At 45.4% G+C, this 26,601-nt stretch overlaps 1 protein-coding gene and 1 pseudogene across 3 annotated transcripts in view; one reads left to right on the forward strand and one right to left on the reverse strand.

Moving 5' to 3' along the window:
• SMYD3 (SET and MYND domain containing 3) overlaps positions 1–26,601 on the reverse strand; it is a 520,781-nt gene that overhangs the window by 251,487 nt on the left and 242,693 nt on the right. The window lies entirely within an intron of this gene.
• On the forward strand, positions 14,432–15,067 carry LOC132222588 (enhancer of rudimentary homolog; annotated as a pseudogene).

Here is a 26,601-nt window from a genome sequence, read left to right on the forward strand (position 1 = left end):
GTGTGGCTTTCTTCTTATGCTCAGCCAGAGGGCTGGGCAGTCAGTGAGAATTCTGGTGAGGAAGAACGGAGATCGGTGCAGGGCACAGGGCTCGGCCAGCCCAGCGGTCCCTTCATATTTGATCATATCATAGCAGCACTTTCCCGGGAGCCCGGCCCACGAACCTGAGCTAACAGCTTCCCTGAGCTCTGCCCCACAGCTACAGTAAAGCAGCTTGGAAAGCCGCGTGCTTTTGGTCAGCCCGGGCCTTTTGCAGCCCCCAAACCGGGAACTGCTAGTTAGAAGGTGTGACAAGCAGCTTCTGCTGAAGCGTAGACAGGGCAATGGAAGTGCCATGTCCCTGATACAACAGCAGGCTGAGCATGTAAAACAGAAGACTAGTGTGCAGGCGTGTGGGGGCCCCGAGAGCACGGCCTCGGGAAATGAGAGCCCTGGTGTGGAGGACGCCCCAGGTCCTAGAACCTGTGAGCTAGAGATGTGCTTTGTGTACATAACCTCAATGAAATCGCCCACAATCCCACTTTACCTCTATTTTACAAGTAACAAGCAAACTCTTAGGATAACTGACTCGCCCGAATTCACAAAGCCAGGAAGGAGAGGAGACCCAATCCTCACCTGGTTGACTGACTCCTAGTATCCACTCATAACCCCAGTCCTCTGCTGCTCTCTCCACTTCTCCGCTCAAACCATACGCCTCTGAATACTGAACGGACAGAACCCATGCTTCCAAATCCATTCTGGTTATCACCTACTGTCCTACTCAGTCACATTTATGAGAAGTACTTCTGATTTGTTCTAATATTTCCATTTCTTTGGAATTCTACACAGAGAGATTTCCATGGTTCTTTCCCTACCTAATATGTCTGGGAAGAAAAGAAGTTCTTAAAACAAAAACTGATGTATCTCTTGCTGCCGTTGAAGTTGGGGGTGGGGAGCTCCCCGAGTGGGAGTCAGTCCCCACCTGCTCCTCTCTCTGAGATAATGGCAGGGAGAAGAGAGGAGCTGGAATTGCAGCGCTCCTGCCAGCCTCGGTGCTGGGAACCACTAATGAGCTTCTGGATGTGCAAGGTGGGCCCCAGCCTAAGGATGCTCTGCACAATGAAGTGAAGGTAATTGCGTTTCCAGAGGAATCAAGAATAAAGAGCCTGGGAAATGGGGAAAGCAGGGAGCTGTGAGGCGGCTGCTGTCCAACCTCACAGTCCATCTGCCGGCCTCCAGCCCGTCCAAGTTCCCAGGAGGGGAGAGGCAGCCGCAGGAGGGCGCTGAGGTGCTCACGCCCAGGACAGGCAGAACTTAGAAATCCAGGGCGATGAAAGTGAGAAGGTGGGTCTGAAAGAACCCCGAGCCTGGCAGGGCTGGTCCGCTGCTCTCCCAGGCAGAGGCAGACTGAGGCGGGACTGTTTGCTTCCTGCTCTCCCCGAAGGCACTGCCAGGCATGCCGAGACCAGGACAATGGCCTCAGACAAGCCCCCTGTTCCAGCAGTTGATACAGGGGAGCCTCATTCGCTCTGGAGACCAGGACAATGGCCTCAGACAAGCCCTGTTCCAGCAGTTGATACAGGGGAGCCTCATTCTCTCCACTCACTCCTCACCAGCCCCCGGCACCTCAAAGCAGCGTCTCCTGCGAATGCCAGTGCAGGTGGCAGGGCACAGCTGGTGAAGTTCAAATGCAGGCTGCCAAGCATGGCCGACGGCTTTCCCTCCAGTGAAAAAGGTCTGCTTTCCCCAAGAGGCCTCCTCCCCGAGGCGCGGAGGCTCTCAGTGTCAACTTCAAACCCATTTCTGGTGCATTAAAGTGCTGACCGGCCCTGCCTGCGCTCCAGTCTCGCCCTGGCCTCTCCCAACAGGAGCCCTGGGCACCAATAAGACAGAGGTACTCTCTTCCTCTAGGTGCCATGCTGGTGAGATCCCCCCCACCCCCCTTCACACACACTGTTTCCTCCATTCCGCTCTCCTCTCTTCCACGCTTCACCTGCTGTGATAAAACCATCTTCTAGGACAGGGGTCCTCAAACTATGGCCCACGGGCCACATGCGGCCCGCTGAAAACATTTATCCGGCCCGCCGGGTGTTTTTGCCGCAGCTGGGCCCGCAGTGCGCATGTGTGGAATGTGCGCCGCACTCTCCAACTCTCTTCCTTTTCTCTGTCTCTGACTCCTCCTCTCAGGCTCGGGTATGATAGGACAAGTCACAAGCTTGCCTGTGCAGAGCCTGCTGCTGCCTGAGGACCCAGGTAAGAACAAGTTAGGATTTATTTTTTTTGAAGTTCGGAGGTCTATTTTTTTTTTATTTTGCAGTTAGTAGGGCCTTTTTTTTTTTTTTTGAAGTTAGGAGAGCCTTTTTTTGAAGTTTTGTTTTTTTACTTCAAAATAAGATATGTGCAGTGTGCATAGGAATTTGTTCATAGTTTTTTTGGTTTTTTTTTAAATATAGTCCAGCCCTCCAACGGTCTGAGGGACAGTGAACTGGCCCCCTGTTTAAAAAGTTTGAGCACCCCTGTTCTAGGAGGACTTCAAAAGGCAGTTCAGGCATCACTGCTCTCCAGAAGGCCGTCCCTCCCCCCACCCCCGCCTCCGCATCCACATCTGATTCGCATGGCCTCCTTACATCCCCTGTTGCCCTGAGTATCAGATGCTACTGAAATCATTAATGCACTTCCACGTCTTCCCAATACGTAGATGCACCCACAGAGCCTAGCACTGTGCCTACAACATAGTAATTGTTCAATAAATTCTTGACAATACATGTATGACCTAAAAGCTTTTCTTCCAAAGCCTAAAATGATCATCAAATACAGATCTGCCCAAAAAGAGTATATTTCAAATGACCATCAGGCAGGAATATGTTGTCACAAGTCCTGATTTTTTTTTTCCTTCAACACGTAGCCATGACTCTTCTGGCCCCTATCAAAGCTCATGTTACTCTTTCCCAGTTAAGCCAATGGTAGCATTCAAAACAAAAATATAAACGCTAATTGTGAAATGCAAATACTCCTTAAACTCAGCAAATATGCACCACAGCTTCATACATGAAGCATGGTGCTAGGCTCTGGGATACACTAGTGAGCAAAACTGCTACCCTAGAGGTAGGAAACCAATGAATGAATAAGACATTGAATTGTGATCTGTGCTTTAGGATGAGGAAGTGACAGGGTATTATGGAGAGTACAGCAGTCTAATTGGAGGACCTCCCCTCCAGGTTGGGGATGGGAGGTTTGTCAGCAGGAGAGTAGATTCCTTTTGGAAGTAGGAGTTTGCCAGCAACCGTGTGTGTGTGTGTGTGTGTGTGTGTGTGTGTGTGTGCGCGCGCGCACGTGCGCATGTGCACACATGAGTGCGTGTGTGCCTGCATGCATATGTGTGTGCATGCCTATGTGTGTACTGGGTAGGTGAGTGTGAAAAACGAGCATTACAAACAGAGAGAAGCCTGTGTGCGACCTAAAGGAGCTGGGGAGTTTTAGGAACAGAGAAGAGGCCAGTGTGGCGGGAACCTGAGTTCCCAGCACAGGTGAGTGAGGGGGAACGGGGCTGCATGTGACTTGGCTGGCCAAGCTACCTTAGTTCTCCTCGGTGAGCCTGTCAGAGAAGGACTGACGGACTGTACAGACGCCCCCTGTGGGAGCAATGTTTCTAAAGCGCAGAAGCGTCACAGTGACTAACACTGGACAGAAATGACCATCAGTTGGAGAGACAACATGGCCAAGTTGGCACTGAAGAAAGAATCTCACCTCCAGGACCCCAGGAGAGCGCTCCTGAACTAGTTAAGCTAATAAACATATGGCGGGGGGGAGGTTCTGGTCAAAGAAGTCTGTCAGAGCCGGGCACGAGCGACAGCTGGAATCTGCCTCGGAGACAGCCTGGCCGAAGCCACAGGGCACTGAACCCACTGCCACTCCCGGCACATTCATTCTTTCCAAACAAACAGTACGTGTGTGGATGCTGTTGGGCCATTTTAAATTACTTATTTTTTTTAAATATATTTTATTGATTTTCCACAGAGAGTAAGGGAGAGAGACAGAGAGCCAGAAACATCGATGAGAGAGAAACATCGATCAGCCGCCTCCTGCACATCCCCCACTGGGGAAGTGCCCGAAACCCAGGTACATGCCCTTGACCGGAATCGAACCTGGGACCCTTCAGTCTGCAGGCCGACGCTCTATCCACTGAGCCAAACCGGTTTCAGCCATTTTAAATTATTATCTCATCTTTACTAGTATAAGGATGTGCAAGTTCTGCTTGCGTTACCTGTGAATCCAAATTTATATAATGCGAGAAGTCCATTGTTTTCAGGCATTATTTAAAAATAACTAGCACTTCTTTTTTTAACATGTTTTTATTGATTTCAGGGAGGAAGGGAGAGGGAGAGAGAGAGAGAAAAACATCAATGATGAGAGAGAATCATTGGTCAGCTGCCTCCTGCAAGGCCCCCACTGGGGATCGAGCCCACAACCCTGGCATGTGCCCTTAACCAGAATCGAACCTGGGACCTTTCAGTTCGCAGGCCAAATAACTAGCACTTCTTAACAGCTGGAGGCAGCAAAAATCTGAACCTTGAGATCAGATTTCTCGGTTGGGATGCTAAGTTAGAGTCTCCTCCAACTTTCCAGCACAATATAATGTAAGGGTTATTCCAGATGCACAGATCATCAGTATGTGAGATTCCCATAAAAGGGTATAAACTATACCATATACCTCCATAATGAGCAACTCAGACTATTTAAGTGCATAATTACAACTTTTACAGCTTACACTGAAGATCTTATGTTACTAGGTATTTATTTTCTGCAAGAAAAATTATTTTCAGCTTAAATGGTAGGTGCAAGCAGCTTAGTCAAAATATATCCCAAGTGGCTTAGGGGCTGAGTGCGTAACCCTTCAGTTATGCCTCAATTACGTTTATCTTATGGTAGCTGCCTATTGCACAGTGAATCACCTTCATCTGTAGTGTTAAGCTGAGGCGTGAAATATTCATACTCCCTGAACACATTCATTATTTTTTGCCATTCTTTCATTTGGGAAGATCCTTGGAACATTAATGGTTGGAGAGATAACGGGTGCCATGTTCCGAATATTATAAATTGCTGTGACTTTTATACTCAATGAGCTTGGAAACTCAAAACCACAACTATAAAATGACAATGAAAATAGGGGTTCATGCTATACTTGCAGGCTGCTTGACATTTTCCAGCTTGCCCTGATTTTATAAAAGAAATGACCTTGAAAATAATTGCGAATATCAAGTGGTAAGGCTACAGCTCACTGAAATGCAGCAATATGTCCTGTGTCTTTATAACACTGCTAAGCTTCATGAAATAGAAACAGTTTCTTGATCTTTAACCAGTTTACATTTGTATTTTGTAGGCTTACACACATTCACTGTAAGGTCATTGTCATCTTCTTTACCTGTATCCCTCTGAACTTGGAAATGAAGGCAAGCAGGTCTCAGCCCACCAGACAGAGAAAAAGATCGGACTTTGCAAGAGGCATAAGGACCCGTCTGGTTGACAGTTTTTTCAGGCCGTGTTTAATTAGAGTGCTCTCAGTAAAAATACAAATTCAGATTAGCTATCTCTGCTCAGTGTTTATTAATTTAGATGCACTTGAAAAGGGAACATGTAAGCATCTTGATAAATAAATGTAGCTGCTGTCACTTTATTCAAGGAACAAATGTAACGTGAAAAAAATAGACGAGGAGATGGAAAGAAAGTACTTGTGACACCTGGATGCTCTCAGGCCCTCGGGCACAGCAGAGTGCGCTGCCTGCGCCAGTTCGGGGAAGGGCTCAGGGCAGGGACCCTCAGACCCACCTCAGGACCTCAGGGAGGAGGAGCGACTGACAGAAGGTCCTGGGAAAATCGGGACCTCCGCAATGGAAGACCACGTGTTCAGAGACCCAAGAAGAGATCCTCCTCATAAAAGGAACACTAGGGAGAAGGCACCCAGCGGACTTCAGTTCAAGTTCTCTGCTGTGTCTCCTCTTCTATGCCCCCCACCCCCCCGCCCCAGACCAGAGTCCATTCCTATCACAAAGTTCAAATGTGCACAAAGCTCAACAGCTGGTTTCCCCTGGCAGGTGCCCTTGTAAAGGGCTTGAGGGAGGGCGGTATGAAAATAAGGCTGCTCTCATGAAGTGAGGAACGCTCCAGGGACCTGGCATTTCCAAGCTCCATCAAGCCCAGCCTCAGGGAACCCAATTCTTTATGCTTTAATCCTTTCTTCTTTCTGTGCTAAAAATAGAAGGTGGAGGAAGGAGAGGAAGGGAGGGAGGGAGGGAGGGAGGGAGGGAGGGAGGGAGGGAGGGAGGGAGGGAGGGAGGGGATGGAATGCAAGGAAGGGAAGGAAGAAAGGAGGGAGTGAGGGAAGGAAGGGGAGGAAGAAGGGAGGGGAAGGGAAGGGAAAGGAAGGGAGGGGAAGGGAAGGGAAAGGAAGGGATGGGAGGGGAGGGGAGGGGAGGGGAGGGGAGGGGAGGGGAGGGGAGGGGAGGGGAGGGGAGGGGAGGAGAGGGAAGGGAAGGGAAGGGAAGGGAAGGGAAGGGAAGGGAAGGGAAGGGAAGGGAAGGGAAGGGAAGGGAAGGGAAGGGAAGGGAAGGGAAGGAGAGAGGGAAGAAGGGAGGGAGGGTTGATTCTTAGAAAAGAGTCTAACTTTCTACTTAACAAGGGAGGAGCAGCACTGGGACTGGGTGAATACTGAGCTCAGAACCGTGGTTCTCAGGAAGTGCATGAGGCGCACAGGGATGGGGAAAAGCAACTGAGGAGCCAGGCTCCTAGAGGATGGTCCTGGGGCCCGCTCCTTCGTTGTTCATTGAACGATGCCTACCAGGCCCCAGCCGCACTGTCCCTGCAGTGAAAGAGACGACAATCTCCCTGCTCACATGAGGTTATAGTCTTGTGATGGGTGACTAATAACAAAAATATTAATAAGAACTTTTACAGCTCGTTGCGGGAGTGATCCAGGGCTTATGGGAAATAACTATCCATCAGGCCATCCATTCACTCAGCAAAGACAGTGTATGCTGTGCACCAGGCTCTGTGCTAGCTGCTGGGAGGATACGATGGTGATTAAAACACTCAGCCACAAGGAGTTTGTCAGGGAGCCTATAGGAATGAATGAAGTCACTGGGAGAGAGTGCGGGGAGAACAAAGGGAGAGGTGAGGAGCCCATAAATATGCAGGTGCTGGTGTAGGAAGACGACCAGGCGAGGATGTGTCGCTGAGGCCAGGGGCCACCCACAGTCAGAGGACCGAGTCCTCACTGGGTTTAGCAACGTGAGGACTGGGTGACTTCATCATCTAGAGCAGTCTCCATTGACTTAAGCACCTGGACACCAGGTTACACTGGGCAGGTGCGCCAATGAGAAGGAAGGAAGGGAAGACTAGGAATGTAGACAATATTGCAGTTTTTACTGTAAAAGAAGAAATGTATTCAAACATAAATAGAAGAGGTTTTTCCTTCCTTCCTTCTTCCCGCCCTTCCCTCCCTTCCCTCCTTCCCTTCCCTCCCTCCTTTCCCTCCCTCCCTCCCTCCCTCCCTTCCTTCCTTCCTCTTTTCCTCCCTTCCTAAAATGACAAGACTTAAACACATTTAAAGGCAAAAAAGACTAAATAATGGAGACTAGATTAAAAAAAAAATAGAATGGGATCTAGAAAGCATGAGGAGACCTCCTTTCCACTGGGTATTGAGGGACACACGGAGGAAGGGAGAGCGAGAGAGAGAGATAGAAACATCAATGATGACAGGGAATCATTGATTGGCTGCCTCCTGCACGCCCCACAACTGGGATCGAGCCCGCAATCTGGGCCTGTGCCCTGACTGGAATCGAACCTGGGACCCTTCAGTCTGCAGGCCAATGCTCTATCCACTGAGCCAACCCAGCTAGAGTTCTTTTATTTTTTTAAAAAAGAAATAAGCTTTTCTGTCCACTCCTCAGGGACACCACGGTGATGACCGCAGGGTGTGTCTAAAGCTCCTGGCCAATGAGAAGAGACCCTGAGAACATCAAAGGCCACACTGACGGGGAAGAGCCTTCTCGGCCTGGGCCGACAGGCCGCACATGGGGATCCCCTCACCTTCATGAAGGAAAAAGGCTCAGGCTGTCTAGGCTCCTCCACAGCACTGCTCCTGCCCGTGTCAGCCATCTGTCCTGTATGCATGACCGAAGCCCATTCCGATCAGGAGAAACACCGCACGCTGCCCGGACCTGCGTGTGTCTGGTAACGCCCTTCGCACGGCTCACTGTGTGAAAGGCGTACCATCCCTCCGCTAACCCATCACACAGCCCTTTATTTACTGCGTGTCTCCTCCATCAACGCAGAGCCTTCGTGTTGTGTCTGTCCCGCTATCTATTCCTGGAGGTGGAGGGTGCCTGGAGGCTGGGAGCCCTGTCAATCACGGTGCTCTGTATGGTAAGTGCTCGCCAGAATGTCTGTCCGCGGTGGTGCTTGTCTAACTGGCTACTTGCCACAGAGCATGTAACCATGTTGTGCTGCCAGGGAGGCAGTGACTGTGGGCTACGTGACATGGGATCTCTTAGTTATTTTATTTTTTGTTGAGGTGACATTGACACAATAAATTAACCACTTAAAAATGAACAATTCAGTAGCATTTAGTGCATTCACAATGTTATTCAATCACCTCCTCTATCTTATTCCAAAACGTTTTCATCATCCCAGGAGGAAGCTTGTGCTCATTAAGCAGTCACTGCCCATTCTCCCTTCCCACAACCCCTGGCAACCACCAATCTGAGTGCTGTCTCTATGGATTTATCTACTTTGAGTATCTACATATATAAAAGCCTAAGTAACCATTAAGACCGGTCACTATGACGCCACACTGACCACCATGGGGTAGAAGCTCAATGCAGGAGCTGCCCCCTGGTGGCCAGTGCATCCCCAACCTCCTGTGGCCAGCCAACCTCCCATGGTCCCTCCCCTGGCCAGCCGGCCTCGATGGCTCCGTTGGGGACTGGGCAAGATAGCCCAGATTGGCCCCAATCACCAGCCAGGCCGAGAAATCCCACCCGTGCATGAATTCGTGCACTGGGCCTCTAGTTTCATATGAATAAAATCATAAAACATGCAACATCTTTTGTGTCTGGCTTCTTTTATTTAGCATGTTTTTGAGATTCCTCCATGTTGTGGCACATATCAGTCCCTCATTCGTTTTTATGGCTGAATAATATTCCATTGGCTATAACAATTAGTTTACCCATTCATCTATTAATGAACATGTGGGCTGTTTCTACCTTCTGACTAGTGTGCATAGGGCTGCTATCAACATGTGTGTGCAGCATTTGTTAAGTATAGGTTTTTCTGACACCACTCCATGGACCTCTGCTACTTTTAAAATTAGAAATATTTAAAACACTATAGTACTCTCTAAGGTCATGAAAATATTTTATATAGTGTGGGAGTGTGGGTTACATGAATATGAATTCTCAAACCTCAACAAATTATACCTAGGTCTATATATTTTATTGTTTATAAATTATAACTCAATTTTTTAAAAAGAGTATTACAGAGGAAAAATATAAGTGTGGTTCAAGAAGTAACAACCTATACTCCATGAAAAAGGTATATTGGTGATATAGATATAAATATGATTTTATTTATAAAATTTTTTTTTACAAAATGATATATTATTTATTTTGTGACATGACAACTATCCCTTTATTGCACCAAAAAAATTGAAGTTAAGTTTCAACATGATGTTTCCATAAGTTATGGTAATAAACTTAAAATGTTCTTGCAGATAAATGACATAAAACAAACAATAAGTATCCCTGACAGAAGGGTACCATTCAAGTAAAATAACTGCTTTGGTCTTTGAGATTTAGAAGAACAATCACCCATATGTTAAACAAACAGAAAGGGTCATGCTTTTAAATAAGCAATCTTTGCAGTAGGATAGAGGTACCCTAAACTTTAAAATTCTTTCACTACCTGGGGCTAAAGCACTTTAGCTAATCAATCCAGCTACTGGAGGGGAACCTCACTTCCCACCACAGATCCGGAGGCTTTAAAAACCATCCAGGGAGGCGGGCATTCCAGGGTGAGCACTCACTCAGTTTGTGGAAATAAACTATCTTTAGCCCCTTACAATCTTGCTGAACAACATTTGTTGGAGATACTTCTGGAAAATAGAGGGCAATTTACTGGCGTGTGTGATTGTCAAGTGGGAGAATATGTCAATCATCTAATTACCAGTTTTCCACTGAGGAGGGTTTTTAAACACACTGCAAATGAAACAGGCAAATTAGCCAGAATAAAACCCTTTTTCAAAATATGTAATTATTTCAAAGGAGTTTCCTATCTTAAATATGTTCTCCATGAAAAGCAATTTGTATTGACCCAAGAGACTACATATGGCACCGTCCATTGAGAATAGATATTTATGCAAAAGCAGCAAGTAATGGGAGGCAAGTCTGGTAGTCTAAGATCTTATACGAAATCATTAAGGATGTAATTTTTTAGTCCATTCCAGTAGCCTTCCCTATTCATTGCTTCCTCCAGACCCCAACACAACACTATCACTGGAAACCACAATGTACTTCTTACTGCTCACATGACACAAAGCATGAAGTTGCAAAATTAGAGATGAGTAATCAGCCTCCCTCTACTACACTGAGTACATTGTATAAAGGCCATTCTTACTTCCTCCCATCGCTGTCCAGATCCAAAAAGGGACAACATTTTGGGGCCATATTGGCTCTTCAGAGTCCTTGGCAGAAAAACTTTTTAAAACAGCACTGTTTAAATTGAACTGAAACTGTCACTAAAAAGTAGTATTTTGTTCTTTAGAACAGAAATAACATGCATGTCCAGCAATGAGAATAATACTTTTATTGGCCTTTTTTCAAAGACTAGAGTAGAAGCCCAGTGCATGAATTCGTGCATGGGTGAGGTCCAGCCAGCCTGCCCAGATTTGGGGGTGATTGGGCTGGGCCGGCCAGAGGGAGGGGATGCAGGAGGTTGGCCAGCTGGCCCGCCCCCGATGGAGGGGGGTGGCGGGCCAGCTGGGGGAGGGGCCATGGGGGGCAATTTGTATATTGGCCTTTTATTATATAGGATGCTGGTAAATGTAGGCTCCTCCCTGTAGGTGGTGAGGTCAGCCACTTGAGCTAAAGGAACACAAGTGTAAGGGACAAACATAATGTGTAAATCGCCCCAATTTAACCAAAGTTGGTGGAAATATATTTCTGTTTAAATGTAAAGGAAGAGAATTTTTTAGTTTCTTTTTAGGCTTACAATTTAAATATTATAGGAACCATTATTATTTATACTTGGCATGAGGGTATAAACATCTATGTTTATAATCCTGACTTGGTCAGATCTTTCCCTAACACCAGAGCCACCTATGTGTGATGTAAAGAAGAAGGGTGATGTAAACCCTCACACACTCTGCTAATGTGCTATTCTCTTTAGCCGAAAAGGGTTAGGGGTGTATTAAGGCCACCTGCTGGGTTACAAATGTATAACTTCACTGCTCTCTCAAATCAGATCCTATCACTCACAATACTCACACTTAAGAATCTGTAATGTAAAAAGAAAAAGAACAAAAATCATAACAACTCATTATTATCAAAGGCAGAGTTGTACCCAGAGTTGCCATGTCAATTGTCTAAATAAATTCTAGACTTAGTAGTCTACCTAATAAATAAAAACAATTCATCATCCCACTGCTAATGGCAGACTAGAAGCATCTTCCCAAACCTTGTTGAGTTTTAACTGCCACACTACTCACTGGAAAACAAAAGTAGCTGCATGCCTTTTTTTATTAGTCCTGTACGCAATTACTGTATAATTTTAAGGTTTTCCCGCTATCTTCTTTAAGCTTATCATTTCAGCAGTGCCATTAAAAACTACTAGATACTATGCCCAGCCAGCGTGGCTCAGTGGTTGAGCATCGACCTATGAACCAGGAGGTCATGGTTCAATTCTCGGGGTTGCAGGCTGGATCCCCAGTGGGGGTTGTGCAGGAGGCAGCTGATCAGTGATTCTATCTCATCATTGATGTTTCTACCTCTGTCTCCCTCTCTCTTTCTCTCTGAAATCAGTAAAGATATATTTTTTAAAAACAACTAAACACTATATATGAAAATTCTAGGCTAGCAACTGCATTGAGAAAGGCAGGTGTGTTCACTCTATACAGGAGCTCAAAAGCACAACATGAAATCAAGACCACAGAGGAGAGGAATTGTTCCTGGCAGAAGAGCATGAAAGGGCAGGAATGACATGGGATTCTTGAAAAGTGGGATCTGAAAAGGCTGCGAGCTGCTTTCCAAGTCAAGTCTAGTCCACAAAATGTTTTGTGACCAGATTGGTGCCCAAACCTTCTTAAAATATGGAAGAAAATGTAAAACAAAAACATATAGGGCCCTGAGGAGAAAGTAGATGATGGTGTAAATGGATAGAAAACTGTTCTATTTCTAAAGACTTAGATGAAAATGAGGCAATTCAAGGTCAGTCTCTCCACTGACATCAGTCTCACGCAGATTTTCTAAACACGCAGACCCTCGCATGGCAGGGTTAGGGAGAGAGCGCCCTCCTGCCGCCTGCTGTCAGAGGGGATGCTGCCTCTGCTTAGTGATGTTTATAAAAATGGCAGCAGTTTCCTATTTGAATGTTAATTACTGTTATGACACACAGGATAATTTAACTTGCTTCAGTAATTTATTCTTCCTTGTAATTAGATGTCGTAATTGGAAAATCTTCCCGAGTGTAACAACAGTTCGGAAGGTGAGATGGCAGGGGGCGGGAGCTTCCCCACAGGAGCTCAACCAGGAAGCTGTGGCTCCTGTTCAACTGGCAGTCACGTGGACGGCCCGTGCCAGCGATCAGAGATGGTCCTTCTGGAACCAAGCAGGTGGCACCTGCGACCTTTAAGAGCTGGATGATTGGAACGGAAGGTGAAGCCCCAGCAGATGGTTAGAGCTCCCCTGAGAAGAATATTAAAGACTAAACTTGAGTGAATCCAGGAAGGAGACCACAGGACCGCTGTCAGCCCCCTGGTCTTGCAAATATTTGCATACAGTTCAGAGACGCCATAGAGGAGTACAGGCCAAAAATAGCACTGGGTGTGACGGGCTCTACTTGTGTTACTTGGTTTATGGAAGCATTTTGGTGCTTGCCACGTCATGCGTACCCATAAATGTTCCCTAAAATAAGCAAACGAATGATTGCATAGACCAGTGGTTCTCAACCTTCCTAATGCCTCGACCCTTTAATACAGTTCCTCATGTTGTGGGGACCCCCAACCATAAAATTATTTTCGTTGCTACTTCATAACTGTAATTTTGCTACTGTTATGAATCGTAATGTAAATATCTGATATGCAGGATGTATTTTCATTGTTACAAATGGAACATAATTAAAGCATAGTGATTAATCACAAAAACAATATGTAATTATAGATGTGTTTTCCAATGGCCTTAGGCGACCCCTGTGAAAGGGTCGTTCGATCCCCAAAGGGGTCGCGACCCACAGGTTGAGAACCGCTGGCATAGACAAATGAGTGGGTGCATGCAGGACTTGGAAACAGTCAGTAAGCACTCACTATGGAACACATCAGGTCTGGCACTAAGGACTTGACGGCGCTTTTCCTCCTCTCCCAATTCCTTTCCGTTGTACCCAGAGCCTTAGTGCACATCTTTACCTAACCTCTTTGGGAAACATGCTATGACAGGTTATTTCAAACATACACATAAGTAGAGAGAATACCCACATGTACCCACCTTCCAGCTCTAGTAATGACGGCTAATTCCTCTTCCCTTACACCCTGTATTATTCACCTTCCTGCATTATGTTGACGCTAATCCCAGACATCATATCATTTCATCTGCCAATACTTACAGGGCTCATTTTTGTTTTAAAAAATGTCATAATTCCTAAAATATATTAACAAGGATTCCTTAATGTCATCAAATATTCAGGTAGTAAATCTTTCCTCTAACTGTATTACAATCTGAAAGGTCCAGGCGTTAGGATTAATTGATAGATCTCTTAAATCCTTTTAATCTACAGATTTCCCTCCCCATCTCTTTTTTCTTCAGTTGTTTTTCTTTTTGTCATTGAAATGAAGTGATTTATCCTGTACTGTTGTCCAGTCAACAATAGATTTTTAAAATTATTATCTCCATAACGTGTAATTCACACTGTTCCCTTGGCCTCTGTAACTGGTAGACAGAGAACGAGGCCAGATCAGGTTACAGTGTGAAATTTTGGCAAGAATATCTCAGAGGCTGGCTTCTTCGCCAGGAGACACACCATCCCAGATTGTCTGTGTGTGGTGCCGGCAGCCAGTGAGGCTCACCACTCAGATCCATGAACTCATCAGGAGTTGCAAAATAATGAATTCTGACTTTCTGAAATTTTCCTCATTTGTTAGCTAGATTATTTCTCTAAAGAGAGACTCTCTCGACAACTTCCGGCGGCTCCTCTCGCAGGGGTTGGCTGTTGGCGGCGATGTGGTTAAGCTCATGTGTGGCGGTGTGGCGGCGGCGGCTACAGCGAAAGAGTTTGGCGCGATGTCTCACACCATTTTGCTGGTACAGCCTACCAAGAGACCATAAGGCAGAACTTATGCTGATTATGAATCAGTGAATGAATGCATGGAAGGCGTTTGTAAAATGTATGAAGAACATCTGAAGAGAATGAATCCAACAGCCCCTCTATCACATATGCTATCAGCCAGTTGTTTGATTTTATTGATGATCTGGCGGACCTCAGCTGTCTTGTTTACCAAGCTGATACCCAGACATACCAGCCTTATAACAAAGATTGGACTAAAGAGAAGATCTACGTGCTCCTTCGTCGACAGGCCCAACAGGCCGGGAAATAGTTGTGTTGGAAGCATTTGGGGGTTGGGGGTGGGCTTGGAACACAGGTGTGTACAGCTGTCTGTAGTGAAGTTTTGTATTATAGTAATCCTGTTTCCATTTTGGTACATTCTAGCCAGGATTGAATGTGTTAGATGATATGTGAGGATCTTGTTCAATCTGAACTCCCATCACACCCTTTTTTTCTCTTTTTTTACTTAAACATTGTTATGATGACTTAGAAGTTTTTCTTTGTCAGTTAATGTTGACTCCAATCCTTCATATCTGCTTTATAACATTCACTGTACTAACCCTTCTTCAAGTGGGGGTGGAGGTTTGTGACACAGTTTCATTATGTGCTAAGATAAAGTCTTAGTGAAAAACAAATAAATGTTCTTTAGTTATAAGAGAGAGAGAGAGAGAGAGAGAGAGAGAGAGACTCTCTCATCAGATACTCAGCTAACCTGAGATACAATTTATAAAGGGAATTAAGGAAAATACTTGATTCTTTCCCTTTGTTCACCAGTATTCAAAATAATGAGCCGATTCCCTAATATCATCTAAAAAAGTGACCAATGAGGGTTTTATTTTTAACTCAGAAAATTCTCCACATCTGTGTCAGAAATCCAAAACTGCCCATCATCTAAGCATGACGGGGTTTGGCGGTGAGTGAAGATGTAATATACTTTAGAGTCAACCCTTCCTTCTCCTTAGGGCCTCTCCAGCAAGCAAACCCTTTTTCTGAATTTGAATATCCCCAAGTAGGAACATTCGAATAAACCAAAAACTCTGTGACCCTATTTAAGAATACCACCTAACTCCTTCCCTCAAAGTCACGGTGCTTGCCACCTGAAGGGCAGAAGAGAATGGCAGCGACCGCTGTACCGCTGTCCAGCACGGGGCTGCCTCTGCACTCCCACAGGGGACATGGACAGAGCAGGAGAGGCAAGAAGCCCTAAGGAGACATGATGGGCTTTGAAAGCAGCCAATACCACGCAGGGCACATATTCCACGGGAGCTGGTACATCATGCGGCTCCATTTGTTCCTAGGGATAAAATGACCACGTAAGCTATGAAAATTACTATCATCCATCTCTCCACCTGCATGCCCATCCTTCTTGAGAAGTGGGCGGAACTATGAGCCAACGTGGTGTGCAAACAAATGCTCTTGTGAACAGAGGGAAACTAGCTCCTAGAGGTTTAATTCCACTGAGAGAAACGGCAGCCCCATGCAGAGCAGCGCCACGTCCCACGTGCAGTGCATGGGAGGAATTAGGAAGCAACGCGATGAGTGAAGAAGTTTTCCTGCACTCCCCCTACATCCCACCTTGGGTCATATGCCCCGGTCTCCACTTCAGTGAAAAGGAGGGGTGTCCTTGAAATTACAGGCAGCTGTGATGGAAGACATCTGTCTACTTATAAAATTAATAAAACGTATTTCAGACTATCAACTGACATGCTCCCCTCCTCCCAAAGCTGAGACTGCCCAGCAGTGGCAATGCAGCTGACACCCTATTTGCCAATACAGGGCTCAGGAATCCAACGGCAACGTTATGAATTGTATCACTGCAGGAATGGCACTCCGGGCAGGCTCCACACACAAACAAAGGCAAGCGCGGAATTCTGTTCCCAGGGGGCAGATAGCTCCTTCATTGTATAATGTCATCTATGAGAGACAGAATTCAGGTTACTTAGTAAAGACACAGACCAGGGCAGTCAGCTTTGGGATCCATCCCCAATCTGAACTCAGGAGGATGGAAGACCCCGAATGCTGAGACATATTATCACTCCTGCTACTTGGTGCCAAACACCAGTGACGTAAATAACACATCTGCCAGATGCCCACACACACCCCAGAGCAGAGGAGCTGCTTTCCTGAATAAACTGCTCAAGCACCTGGCATCATCCTATCTTCACTTTACAGAGATAATTACCTCTGCTTATTTGGCAGGACCATTTTGAATGACAAAAAAAATTGTTTGAAATCTTCAAAGAAAGAGCACCATGTTAACCTAATTACGAAGAAAACAGAAGGAGAAACCTGAGCAAGCTGTGTCAAATCTGCCCAATTAATCGAATTTTACAAAGAGAGAGAGGGGGTGATCAAATTCTCTCTAAGACAGGGGAGCATCCGTTATCAGTGCCACCAACACTGTCTTTCTTACCAATTCCTCACGGAAATTAAAGCCTCCTCCCCCTCCTTGGCATCCCCCTCCTCCCACCTCCTTAGCTTCCCCAGGTTCTCCTCCAACCTCTTGGCTCCGTGGCCACCTTTACCTCCCCACTGTAGTCTCTCCCCTCGCCCTCCCACGGCCCCCGCACTGCGCTGACGGGGACCTCAGAATCCGCCTCACCGGGCTCCTGCCCAGTAAACGGGAAAGCTGAAGCCTGGGGCATGCAGAAAAAGCTCAGGTCACGTAGCCAATCACGGCACTTGCAAAGCTGGGCCCCAGACAGACACCTGACGCCCAGTACTGTGCTCTTCCCACTGCACCACACTACCTTCTCCCTGGGCCTATTCACCACTCTGACCCAAGAAATGGACTGAGGGACCGGTCACTTCATCTCATTATTTTCCCACCCTGTGAAGGTCTTAGAGTCAGTTAGAAAAACAAGGTAAAACTGATCACAGATATCAGACTAGGATCCTGCATGTGGAAGATACCCCCCAAGTTCAACGCTCTGCACGGCTAACCCAGCAGGTCCAGGGAGTGAGATTCGAGAGGCACCCACCGCACAGGGACCCTCTCGCAGTCGTCCCCCCTCCCCCCGCCCCCCAGGAGTCTCCCAGGGTCAAGCTTAGGCCTCTTATGCGAGAAACAGCTCTTGAATCTTTTTTTTTCTTTTTTTTTTAAATATATTTTATTGATTTTTTACAGAGAGGAAGGGAGAGAGATAGAGAGTTAGAAACATCAATGAGAGAGAAACATCGATCAGCTGCCTCCTGCACATCTCCTACTGGGGATACGCCCGCAACCCAGGTACATGCTCTTGACCGGAATCGAACCTGGGACCTTTCAGTGCGCAGGCCGACGCCCTATCCACTGAGCCAAACCGGTCTCGGCAGCTCTTGAATCTTAACTGCGACTGAAGCACACTCACTCTTCAGCTCCAGCTGAAAAGGCGGAATGCACCCGCCTGAGTGCAGAGGGCATGACTGGCACGGAGAATGCGGATACTTTTATCAACGCACATGGCTAAGTGTGTCCCCAGCCTTACCTTTAGCAAGTTAAATAATCTTAGCCCTTTAACCCTATCAATTATATTTTTGGCTTTTGTGTAAGGCTCCTTCAAATGGTCCATGCTGCTTTTTTGAAAGCTGGAGTCCAGAAACAAGGACAAGTAGATGAAGTCCTTAATATAAGAGAAATCCCATCAAGCAAAGTATTAGAAAATCTTATAAGCCTATGGAAAGCAACGAAAACTCTATGTAAATGAAGCAACATTCAACACAATAATATTTTCAGACAGACTAACTTGTAGACTTGAGGAATAACCAGAAACTAACGAGAAAACATCAAGTGAGCCTTAAAAACAGTTTCCAGAACAAACCCAAGCACAGTCCATTAGACATCGTTTAATTCGGCAGCTCTAACCATGTAGCTAAACAAGAGGAGGTTGGCCTAAGAGATAAAAGCCAGGGATGTCCAAGCTAAACCCCTTAAATATTGACAGAACAAACTTAAAAAGAAGGAAGGTGAGTGGGTTATGGAAAATATAAATAGGAATTCCATTTCCTACAATGTAAAGAAAAAAAATAATTAAATAAAAATCCTGACTGAGCTAGGAGAGTGTGTTTAGAAAAAGAAATAGTAGTTGGGTGTGTGCTCGAGGTGTAGAGTCTTGAAAATAATAAGGCTATTAAATTGCAAGCATCGGGGTAGTGGAGCACTCGCTCAAAAGATTATGAAAATTGAGCTTTCCAAAGTGAATTTGAAAAGGAAACAGGTAAAAGGAGGTCAGCTCAACACAGGCAAGGAGGAAGCATCTATTATTTGGCTGGCTGTTTTAAATTAATATCCTGGAACATTAGCAGGTTAAAGAGCTCTATAAAAATGACAGAGAGAGAAGCAAATGGGGTAGAAACAATAGTGTTTACACCTTAGTAATAGAAAGGTATTACAAGTAGGATTTACAAGGTGCTAACATGACATATATCAAAGTCAAAAGGCTAGCTTTAAAAAATGATGAGAAAGGCATTAGGCATGGAAGGAAAGCCAAGGACCTGAGAAACTCCATCTATGCACATAGCAGATTTTAAACCAGGGAAGCTACCCCAAGACCCATGAATGATCATGTTCTATTATTCCCCAGCCGGCAGAATTCCCACTGCATCCAACCAGTGAGAAGAATCGAAAACACTTGTCTTTTCTTTTTCTTTTTTAAACTGATTTTTAGAGAGAGAGGAAGGGAGAGGGAAAGAAACATCAATGTGAGAGAGAAACATCAATCAGCTGCCTCCTGCATGCCCCCTACTTTCTAGCCCACGACCCTGTCATGTGCCCTGAACGAGAATCAAAGCAGCAATCTTTCGGTTCATGGGGCAATGCCCAGCCAATTGAGCTGCACTGGCCAGGGCAACACTTGTCCTTTCTGAGATAGTTACATATGCTGAAAGATAACCGACATCTTCCAAGTTAGCACACACACACACACACACACACACACACACACACACACATCGGCTTGGCTGATGTCCTCAACACTGACCTGTCCTCCTCTGGGAATAGCACTCCTATCATCCCTCAATCTGTACCTTAGATGTAGGATTTCTATTTCTCAAAAGATCGCATCTTGTTAGGGACCGAATGTTTGTGTCACCCACAAAATTCGTATGTTAAAGCCTTACCTCCCAATATGAATATATTTAGAGAAGGTGCCTCAAAGGAAGTAATTAAGACTTAGTGAGGCCATAGCCCTGATCCAATAGGATTAGTGTCCTTATAAGAAGAGACACCAGAGAGCATGTTCTCTCTCTCTTCCTAGAGTACACAGGAGGACAAGCCACATGAGGACACAGCAAAACAGCAGCCCCATAGGAGTAAAAAGCAAAGTCCTCACCAAAAATCAAATTGGCTGGAACCTTGATCTTGGACTTGTAGGCCCCAGAACTCTGAGAAAATCAATGTCTGCTGTTTAGGCCAGGCGTCTACGGCATTTTGTTAGTGCAGTCTGAGCTAAGAACACCTGCTCTATCAGTGTTTAACAGTGATTTCCCGACTGGCAGGAATGAGAGTTTTGTCTAATGCTCTGTGAGTCTGGGTGATCTGAAATGCATTATGAATATAATAATGGTTTAACAACAACACTGACCATAACACCCACGATTTTCTATAAACACAGTTAGCATTTCAAGCTGAGATATCATTTTTACAGGCTAACAAATTTTTCTCCCTATTAAAAATCAGACTGTAGAATGTTCACCATTACTTCATGCACTACTAAAAATTGCCAATAGCAATTCAAGCACTATAACTCCTTTTTGAGAAATAGAAACACAACAAATGAAATATCTCCTGCAATGCTAGTTTATATACACAAGTGTGCTGAAAATACTACAAAGAATTTCTGTTGCAAGTTTTATACAAATAAGATACTTCAGTTCCATGATTATGTGCCAATTCACCTAAATATTAACAAATGTTGGACTGTTCACGCCAGGCTCAGAGAATATCAAGTCATAGTCACAGAATCACAAAATCATAGAAGCACAGATGAGGGCTCATTAAGGTCAACCTCACTTTTTTCCTTAACTGAGGAAAGCACAGCTCAGTAATATGAGCGCCTTACTCAAGGCAACATAAACAGATCCTTAATTCCCAGAACTGTGCTGTTCTCCTGTGATGGTAAGGAATAATGTTTTTGCAAGTAAAATGAATCTCAAAATACTCTGTTGAATATGCTATTAAAATACACATTCATCTAACAAGAAGAGACACATGAAAAGCAGGAGAGATAAAACTATCTTAAAGACTCAGGAGAGGCTAAGGGAGTGTTTTTAAGTGGATCTGTTCTGGGGATCATCTCAACGGCCTCCCGTGACGGGCCTCGATCACTTAACGCTGCCCGTCTCTGCAGAGCGGCGAGCAGAGAAGGGGCCGACGTACGGCCTCAGCTCATTGGCATTTGTACCCGGGCAGCATTCTGTGGTTTTAAGACAAACTGAAACTCCATCACGTGCTGCTTTTAAAGACCAAACGGCCAGAATAACACTCGCAGGCCCAGCCAAGGCAGGATGCAGCCAATTGTGTGTGCTTAGGAGAAAACGGAGCTCCGAAAGCAGTGGAATCCTTTCCTTCTTTCCTTCTCTTCACAAGATTTTCTAAAACAGAACTGACAAGGTAACAAACAAGGGGAACTGTGGAGCCAAGTTTAAAGTCGGGATCGGGTTCTTTGTGGAGCCTAATTTCCTTCTAGAAACCTACATTAAACACAACTCCCACCTGAGCAAGGGTCTCAAAGGACAGGTAAGATAGACTGACCCTCCAATGCACAGCTATGGAGACCAAAAGACCTGAATTCAAGCCCCAGCTCACGCATGCTGAGTGTGAGGCCTTGAACAAGTAGCATAGCCTCTCTGAACTGGTTTCCTCAAAGTAATACCTCATAAGGCTGATGTGAGGATTAAATAAAAGTGCACAGCCCTAACTGGTTTGGCTCAATGGATAGAGCGTCGGCCTGCGGACTGAAGGGTCCCAGATTTGATTCCGGTCGAGGGCATGTACCTTGGTTGCGGGCACATCCCCAGTAGGGGGTGTGCAGGAGGCAGATGAATCGATGTTTCTCTCTCATTGATGTTTCTAACTCTCTATCCCTCTCCTTCCTCTCTCTAAAAACTCAGTAAAATATATATATATTTTTTAAAAGTGCTCAGAAAGCAGGACACAGAGCCTGGCACAATCTCAAAAGCTTAACATAAACTTTTAAAAGAGTAGGCAGAGGGGAGGAGTAGCTGAAGCACAGAATGAGTTTCTAGCGTGAAATGCATTAATTTAAATTAATACTCAACAAGACTAAGTAAAACATACCAAAGTTTTCTCTCGCCTACCAAAACAAATAATAATAATAAATAATAATAGAAGATAGCCATGGTCATAATTTTCAACTTGTTCTTCAGTTATTATTTGTCTCTAACAACTTTTTGGAAGGATTATGGTGTTTCAAGGGTCCAAGGGCAAAGTAGAACCGGAGGGGGAAGGCAAGAGAAAACAGAGGTGGGGCTAGAACGAACAATCTCAGGGAGCGCAATGAGGTCTTCCTCATAATGCCAGCACAGAGCACCACGCGATACTCCACAGGTCAGCTCTCAATACGGGCGACCCTGGGTTTGAGGTAGCAATCCACCCACACCCCACACACTGAATACCCTGCCGGGTGCAGAGAAACTGTGGAGAGGGGAGGAAGCACTCCTCAAAGCTCATTCTGGATACCACTGTTTTGCACACGAGAGTGTACGTGGCTTGTTACCGACTAGAGAAACACAATCCACCAGTTCTCCATCTGCCATGGTCTGGTGTGTGGTTTTCAGATTCCGCGTCCTGGATCACTCATGATCCATCCTCATTGGCTGGACCCACAAATAACAGTTCTGCCTAAAACCATCACCACAAGTTAGAGTGAAAAAATGCCAGAACCCTAGGCTAGTGGGTAAAAAAAAATCAACGTCTTCCCTCATGATTAACCTTGGGAGGCTTTAACTGATTATATAAGCATTTTTGGTGTCTACAGAGGGAGGATGCATTTTTAGAACATCTTGAGGCACAAAAATCAGTTATCTATTTAAAAGAGAATAAAATTTAAACATATTGATTACATTTAAATAATGGTGGAAGGTGTATCTAAATATAAAAAATGGCTCTGAAAAGAATGAGACAATATTAATTGTTTAAAACCAAGAGAATTGGGGGGACCTGGAATATTGCCCTGAGCAAGAGGAGGCTGAGAGGTCTTCACGGGTCCTGTGTCTGTGCGACCACTCATTCCTGAATGTCTTCAAGCCTCAGCTTCCTCCTCTACATCTGCCCAGGACCCCACTGCGTTCTCGTGAGGATCAAATCTAGTAACGTAGCCATTCTTAAACCCTGGCTCTCCCACCAGCAGCATCAGCAGCCCGGGAACTTCCAAATGCACAGTCTCAAGCCCCGCCCAGACCTACTAAATCAGAAACTCCAGCAATCTGTAGCTCTGGTGCACCCTAAAGTTTGAGAGCCACTGCAAAAACATATGTAAAATTCATTTTTAAAATCTTAAGATGCTAAATAGAAAGTTGTTGTTATGGAAAAATTAAGAATGTTACATTTGTTTGAAGATTCTAAGAACTTTCACTTGCACATCATTGAATATAGACAAACCTGTGTATGCCCAGCTTCACAGTACATTTCTTTAGTAAATGTTACTATAAAATATCTGTAATTACAGCATCTATCAATGTTAAAATGTACTATTATTTAGTCATAACTTCAAAAGGACTGGGGAAAAAGAAATCAAATTAATAACCATTACATATTCTTTAAAAGTAAATATTAGGCTACATTGATTTAAACCCAGTTATTAGTAAATTAGAAGATAAATTTGAGATTAGCACCTCTGACTGTGTGCTAACCTCTCCTGAATGTCTGGCAAAGGTTTGGATTAAAAATTACATAAAATTGTTGCACCTGTGAAATAACACTGCAGTTTCCAGGAAGTTCATTTCCTCATGAGGTGCGACTCCCAGGGCAAGGGCAGAGTAAAGCTGATGTTACTGAGGTTTTGCTTCAGCCCAGGAGATAGGAAGGACAGTTGTGACTATGAAGTAAGCAACTGCTAATAACTTCATGTTTTTAAAAATATTTTAATGGAAATGTAAAATATATTTAAATGAGTACAATATCATGATCAAACAAAACACACAAAAAAGGAGGGGGTGGGGAGGGCTCTACCTGAAACAGAGTTCCATTTTAGAGTTAGGTTTCCTTTCCAGTCCAATAGCAGCACCGCAGAGGCCACAGGGGCTCTGTGACAATAGGCACATTTTCATAAACGCTTCAGCGCATCTGGACTCGACTCCAGTGCCCTGCCAGGCACACCATTCTGTCAGTGGCGCAGGCATACTCACCTCCTGCTTCTGAAACCCAAAATGGCCCAGAAGGCCCCAGACCTTGTGACGTAGAGCCCAAGAAAAAACACAGAGAGGAGAACAAAAGCTAAAACAACGTTCTACTAGCTCGCCTTCCTCTGATTTCACCCTCTGTGGTTCAGACTCCCAGCACTGGCACAGGACACCTCTCACCAGGCTACACTCCGCAGGTCACGGACACATCACACATGCCCGGATGGTTACAACAGGTGAGTGGCTCTCCCATGGAACTCAGCAGCGGGTTGGGAAGCTCTATACAAACTCTGATTGTGCTGCATCTTTCACCGAAGGACTCAGCGCTTATTGATATCAGCTGTTGCAGTGGCTGGCTGCCTGTGATCATCGGCTATCTTTTACCCGGAAAGAATGAGGAAGCCTTTCTCAGGGTAATTTACTAGCATACAGAGGACAGCACTGTCTGAAAAGCTAGAGAAAATAAAGGTTATTGTCACTCGTGTATTTTTAAAAGCTTCCCTAAAATATCACTGATATTTAAGACATTTACTTCCTATTATTTATAAACCAAGAGATTGCAGACCTAGTAGCTCCGTAAGCCTGGGAGGGGTGACCTGGGAGGGGTGACTTCCGTCCTGGACACAGCGACATGACCTCCTGGCTGTGTCCGGCCACCCTGTCCCGGCTGGTCAATGCTATGCAGCGCCCACAGTCACATAGTCTCCCAGTCACTCCTGGCACAGACGCTGAAGTGTGTCTTTAGTTTTCATTGTGTAACAAGCACAGTAAATGCCCAGCTTCCGACCTCCCTCCTGGCCTGTCTGTATCTGTAACTCTAACGCAGATGAAACTACTGGAAAGGCCCCTAAAGGAAAATCACACGGGCACTCCCCGGCACAGCCGGAAATCATGGCGTTGTTACACTCATCAGAAGTGACCCTGGAAAATCATACAGGCACATGTACTGAGACAAACATGCATTCTAAGGCAAGGGTGCAAGTTCTTACAAAGTGTGTGTTCCTTTTAAATCTTATTTTTGGCAATTCTTAACCGTAGCTACAACAGAACATTCTCCTTGGGGAAAAACAATTAAAACCATCCTATCATACTTTGGTTACTGACACTGAAAAGCAATAGGACTGCTCAGTAAGATGCTCAAGCAACTTAAAAAGTTAGTTAAAACTCTTACAGGGAGCCGAGCAGCAAAGACTCCCCAGCAGCAACAAGCTGAACGGGCATCCTCTCTCGGTTTCCATCCTCTAAGAAACCCGGCTCCTGGCACAAAGGCCGGTTCTAGGAAGAGACCAGGAAACACACAAGATGCGCCTGGAGCATCCTGCAGTGCGGGAGGTAGGAAGTGCTGAGAACGAACAAAAACCCCACAAAGATGGGAAGACAAAGGGCCATGGGAGCCAGCTGAACAAGCTCCCAGGAGTCAAAGCTAGAAGCTTCCAGCAACAACACAAACAGAGCAGCATCAGGTTAGCACCCAACGTGCAAAATAAACATCCGAGAGTCCATATGGATATAAATAGACGACCTAGTCAATTAATTAACTAGTTAGTGAGTCAATTAATCTTAGGGAGATGAGACAAATCTACGCATCAGAATCACATATAATTTATGTAAATACTATTCCTTCAAGGAGGTGGGTCAGAGCTCCTCACTGCTTCCGTGTGGGTGGCACATAGCAACTTCCTTTTAAGAGGACGGTATGGAAGAGGGGTGAGAATGGGTATGCAGTGGAGAAACTTCACAAACACTGCTCAGCCAGGAGATCAAGGTCACACCAACAATGTCATGTTGACAATGCATGCCTGTCACATGATGTGATGAAAATGGCACGTGACCTCTGTGGTCTTCCTCTTCAAAACCCCACACCCCACCCTAATCGTGAGAGAACTTCAGATAAACCTTAGTTTCTTTCTACTTATGGGACATTCTATGAAACACCTGACGAGTTCTCCTAAAAATTGCCAACATCCTCAAAAACCAGGTCTGAGAAACTGTCAGAGAGGAGCCTGAGGCCACAGGAGGACTGAGGGTAACATGGTACCTGGGTGGGATCCTGGTACAGAAAAGGCATCAGGTACAAAGAAAGGAATCTGAATAAAGTATGGACTTTAGTTAACAATAGTGCCTCAACATTAGTTCAATGACTGTACCAAAGGCAGCATGCTAATGTAAAGTGTTAGTAACAGGGAAAACTGCGTGCGAGACATGTATGAACTCTGAACTGTCTTCACAATGTTACTGTCAATCTAAGCTGTTCTAAAATTAAATGTTTATTTGTAAAATCTTTCCAATACTAAATCATATCACATGCCACTTTTGGTTTGTTGTAAAATATTCATTTGCTTGTTTGACGTTGTGATTATGGTGAAGAGTGTGGACTGGGATCAAACTGCTTGGATTTGAACCCAGTTCAACTGTCTCCATCGATTTTTAGTGGCTTTGTGCTTGGCCTGCGCACAGAATACAGCTCCCAGGACCCAACATGATTTCAGTGACCGTCAGCACAATCTCTGCTCTTCCAACAAGGAGAAACGAGATAAATAAGGCCCCATCAGCAAGGCCGCTATCACAGGGTAGCCATGTCTGGTGGTGACCAGGCCAATGTGCTGCTCTGAAGGGCACTGGGGTACGAAGCCTTCGGCAGCGTGGCCCCATTCCCAGTGAAGGCCGGCCCTCCGTCCCAAGAGCAGATGTAGCCGCGAC

This window comes from Myotis daubentonii, chromosome 20, assembly GCF_963259705.1.
Source record: "Myotis daubentonii chromosome 20, mMyoDau2.1, whole genome shotgun sequence".
NCBI classification, from domain to species: Eukaryota; Metazoa; Chordata; class Mammalia; order Chiroptera; family Vespertilionidae; genus Myotis; species Myotis daubentonii.